Below are 5,045 nucleotides of genomic sequence, written 5' to 3'. Positions count from 1 at the left end.
CATGTCCACTATGTAGCGAGTGTTGGGCAGCTTCCAGCCGAAGATGTCCATATAAACAACAATTCCCTTCTTGGTGGGAGTTTTGGGCGTGGCCAGGTACATGTCGACCCCGCCCACCTTCAGCTCCCTCCCCATGGAGCCATACTCCAGTCTGTCCCCGATACAGCACGGGGTCTCGTTGTTGGCGTTCGCCATCGTGGCGTAGTCAAGGACACAACCTCTTATGGAGAGGAATGTTATCACAAAATAAAGTTTGAAAAAACGTCAGAGAATCTTCAATTCAGGCGTTGCATGTACTAGCACCCCGATCTTTGACCTTTGCCAATTGTCTATTCCATTCACAATGCTGCAGGGATGTCTGTTTTTGTTCACGCCAGTGGAAACTTTCGTTTTAGATGACCAGTAAATGTATACCAAAATGTTCAGTTATAGCTAATACGTCTGTGGAATATAGATCTGTTAATACATATGTTTCCGTAAAATATTATATACAAAATTTCGGATAGAATCTTACCCCCTCTACCTGACTTGTGAATGGAACAGACATACTAGAGGTCAACGTCCGGAGTTAGTGATGGTGCGTACATTGCCACGGATGAAAAGATGAATGTATTAGGCTACAACAAGTAAATTTTATGGATGACGTCGTTTGCAGACTCCAAATTTAGGAGAGGGCGAGAACGGAGTAACCTAAAAGGTGCCTAAATTTTCAAGTAAGACACAATGAAAGTTGTAACAACAATTGTAGCCACCAAAAAATTGTATCACCATAACTTAGCATAAGCCAAGCCTTGCAGTCTTTATTCGTTGTATTCAAGAAATGCCCAAATTGACGGTGTGCGGAAGACAAGTATCGCTTATCTAGTTGGAAACTATACTCAAGGCTACCATGTTGCTGTCACTTTTACAACTCCCAAACTAGTTTCATTCCCAACTAGCTACATCAATAGTGTCACTTCTACAAGTTTAATCAAAGCTACCACACGGCATATGTTCCCATTTTGGTATTTTCTTGTCATGTTCACCATCTACAGAGGGGAAGTATTTCTTCTTTTTTGGGGGGTCAAAATCAGGCGAAAATTAATGTAATGGTTACATACTTAAGCGCTATAAGAATATGTGTTGTGTCTGTTGTGAAGTTTGTATCTCTCACTCACATAAATGAAGTTAAGAAACAGAACGTACAGATGAAAGAGTCATAGTCACGCTTTACACTGTCGTACGGGATATCGTAGTCTCGGCTTCTCCCATACATTTCAGTTTGTTTGTGAGTGTAAAGAGAAATGAAGTGAAGTACAGACGTATACAACAGCCTCAGAGACTCATTTCACTTCTCTTTACACAAACGAAGTGTAGTCTACGAGAGAGGTAAACTGCGATGTCTCGCACGACGCTTTAAAGAATACGTGTAAAGCCTACAATAGTTAGGTCCCAATTCTTCGCCCTCTTATGACGAATTCGTCACTGGACTAGTATTGCGGCATGTTGGCGACGTCGCTCCGTTCTAAAGCTAAGGGCACAACCCGCCGCACGTGCAATTTGTTGGTACGTTTTTTGGGAGGCCACGTCGGCCACGTATTTCTGCAAACGTTCAGGCTTTACAGGGCAGGCGCGTCGACCGTACTGGCACGTACGGGGGGCGAAACCGCAGCCCGATGGCACACAAATTTTTGCCCGTAAAGTTCTACGGCGTGTCTGCGTGCTCCAAAATCCGTTGGATTCCCTTCGAGGCGGTACTTTACCACTTACGGATCCCAAATGATTGCCCACGTCTTGGCACGTAGACAGCACGTATTTGCACGTACATGTACGGCGGGTCTGTGTGCCCTTAGCTCAAAAAAATAAATTGAACTCCCCCTAGCACTTGACTCTATAATGCAAAACTCTTACGAATTACTAAAAAGACAACAAAATACACAAAGCGTAAGGGTAAAAAGATTCGTTTTCTATCGCTAAAATTTGTTAAGCGCTCTGTCAAATCGTCCGGCCACAGCAACGCCGCCAATGTGCCGCAGTAAGTTATCCGCTTTAGACATCCAAGTAGAACGTTACACAAGACAACAATGAGTAACCTGCTGTATGAATTTTGTTAAGAGAGAAATGTTTCAAATAAGATCCACTATCTGTATCTGCATCTATAATCTATATAGCCGGTATAACCGCCCTTCCGCGTAACACACCAGCTTTGCAGGCACGAGGCGCGCAGTAGCTGGTTATATCTGACCCGTCACACCTAACTTTTGCACATCTATCTGCAAGCGTTCTTCAAAACTACCCAGAGAAGATGTCCCTACTGTGCTTGGTTATAACAATTTTCACTCTATGATAGTTCTGGAAAAGTACAAATTTTTGAACACATCAATCCTAGGTTGGTAACTCTGGTATTTGAAGGCATGACTGCTTCTTGTTCTTTTTTGAGCTGGATACTCATCAGTCAGTACGTCCACCAGTTTATTGGTCATTTTGTACATCATATGACATTTTCCCCCTGTCTTCAAGTGACATTCACTACAGTTCTGCTTCCATCGTGGCGGGGCGTTTGGTCCAGAACCTAGAGGTCCTGGCTTCGAATCCCTGCTGATATGCCCGCTGATGTTGTGTCCTTGGGAAAGGCACTTAACACGACTTTTCTCACTTAACCAAGACGACCATGAATATCTAGCTTCGGTTTGGGACGTTTCATAATTCACTATCTTTCAGCATATGCTATCTAAAATGCCTTACATACACACATACATCAGCGAACGGAGGTCGGGACCAGGCTGGTACATATTTCACTCGATAGAGGCCTATCTAACATAGCTAAGTTCTTTAACTTAAAATCAATACCAGAGTCTCTAGTTTAAGTGTCCGTAAAAGTCAAACTTCTGCAATGTACCCGGCCACTTGGTTTCCATAGAAGAACAGGCGAAACCATTTCCTATTTGGCTCGACAAGAATGCCCCGCAAATTTTACCCCTTTGTGCGTCAGCTTCTGAGATAGCTGTGGAAAACTTCCATATAAATTGAGGGTCATTGAGTAGCATGTTGAGTCTAGGATATGTTCTGTGCTCTGCGAAGTAACTTTGTGTAAGTCCCATCAAATCTGAAATGCCTTACTTGTGATGGTGTCGCCACTACCCCAACCCTTCTGTTTGTGCTATCTGTAGACAGGAAATGAAGTTCTCTTCGGAACTTGTGGCGATGGGAATCCATGCTCCTGATTTATTTTGTATCACGCAACGTTATATGATTGGTGCAGTGGCCAAGTGGATAGAGTGTTCGCCTATCATCGGGTAGGTCGGATCATACCAAAAACTTCAAGAATGGTACACGCTGCTTACTCTGCTTAACACTCAGGGGAAAGTGCATAGTAGCTGAACACACAGACCAACCAACTAGCCCCTGCTGTAGTGATTACACCACACATACACAAAGCTGTGAGGTCCAGGGCCACAGTAGCGGAGATGGGCATCATTTGGTGCGGGACGGACTTTTAACGTTTAAAACCTGATCAGACTTGCTCAGTCAGCATATCAGAACAGCTGCAAACGTAGCACTTGATAACTTGCTCAAAGTTTAATTAAGATGGCTTACAAAACAAAGGCTGGTTTGTTCGTTGCGAGAAACCTCAGGGAAATACTGTACTAGTATTGTCGGTTATCTTGCGTCTGCCTTGTAGGAGGGGCATGTACATGTACATAGCTCTTCAGACTAACGAACAACAGGTGCCAGGCGGCGGCACACACCCCCGTGTCTGTAACTGTTACATGTTAATCTCTTGTCAAATGTCAGGCTCTCTTTCTCCGAGCTCCGCTTGTGCTCACTGGATATATGGACGGCAATCGCTAGAGGTGCACTCTCACTGCACTTGCGTCAAAATTGCGTCACTGTGGGGTTCGAAAGATACTGAACGAATTTCAGAGATAAAGAAAGAATTTTCATACTTTTTGTGTATTCTATGTCATACTTTTACGTATTACGCAATATCTAAATCATAACAAATCGGAGAAAGTAACAAAACGCGCACGTGCGCGCCTGTGTGCAAATGATCAGCATTCAATTTGCTAAAGAAACCCTGGATTGTATTGATATCTAGTGCGTATGCAGGTCTTCATGAGACCTTGAAATAATTAAATTTTGGTCCCCCTAGCGACTTGTTTCGGTACTGTAGCTGAACTTCCGGTTTTGATATTAGTCGCAGGTTCTTGTGGATCATGGAAAGTGGGTGTAAGGACCTCCAAGCAGATGTTGAAAAGAAACATCTTTTCTCAAGCCCCGATTCCGCAAAACTGAGACCTTGGGAAACGTTAGTAAACGATTTTGCCTCAATTCATCTGCTTGGCTATTAATCAGAGCGATAAAACGTCAGCTATCTCAGAATCCATTCAAATTTGACCATAAAACACCATTAATAGCGCTGCTTAAATGCGCTGACAAGATCCTTGAAAATTGCTCTTTTAGCTTTCATAACTGCATGGTCACCAAACGTAGCCTCTACCAGGCTCCACAGGTGGTTGAAAAAATTGTAGAAATTGGCCAAATAGACAGATAACATAACAGAGGAGTTCGCTACCCACTGAGTTCAGTTTGTGGCCTCTACCAGGCTCCATTGGGCGCTGGAAATATAGTAGAAATTGAAAGAGACAGATATCATACCAGAGGAGTTAGCTTAGCCACGGAGTAAAAGCTGTGGCCTCTACCAGGTTCCACGACAGGTTGCTGGAAAATTCCGAAAAAGAGTACCAATTGGGCGAATAGACAGAAACACTCCAGAGGAGTCAGCTAACGTTGCCCAAACAAGGAGTAAAGTTTGTGACCTCGAGCTCCCTGCTGTCTTTCCAGCGCCCCGTTTAGGGAGGCTGATAGAGACTGTACAATCTTACAATCCCCTCTTAGGCGGTCAAATCACGTCTTCACTTTGCCCTTAATTAATTCAAGGCGATATTGCAGACGATAGAGTGAGCAAGTGACCGTATCGGATGGCAGCGAAAATCTGTGAAGATAAGGGATGTCTGGGGTTTGTCTAAGGTTTGACCTCAGGTCACCCCTCTATCAGTTTACAC

The sequence above is a fragment of the Branchiostoma floridae genome, chromosome 7 (genome assembly GCF_000003815.2).
Source record: "Branchiostoma floridae strain S238N-H82 chromosome 7, Bfl_VNyyK, whole genome shotgun sequence".
NCBI lineage: Eukaryota > Metazoa > Chordata > Leptocardii > Amphioxiformes > Branchiostomatidae > Branchiostoma > Branchiostoma floridae.
Note: the sequence above shows the minus strand (reverse complement) of the source record.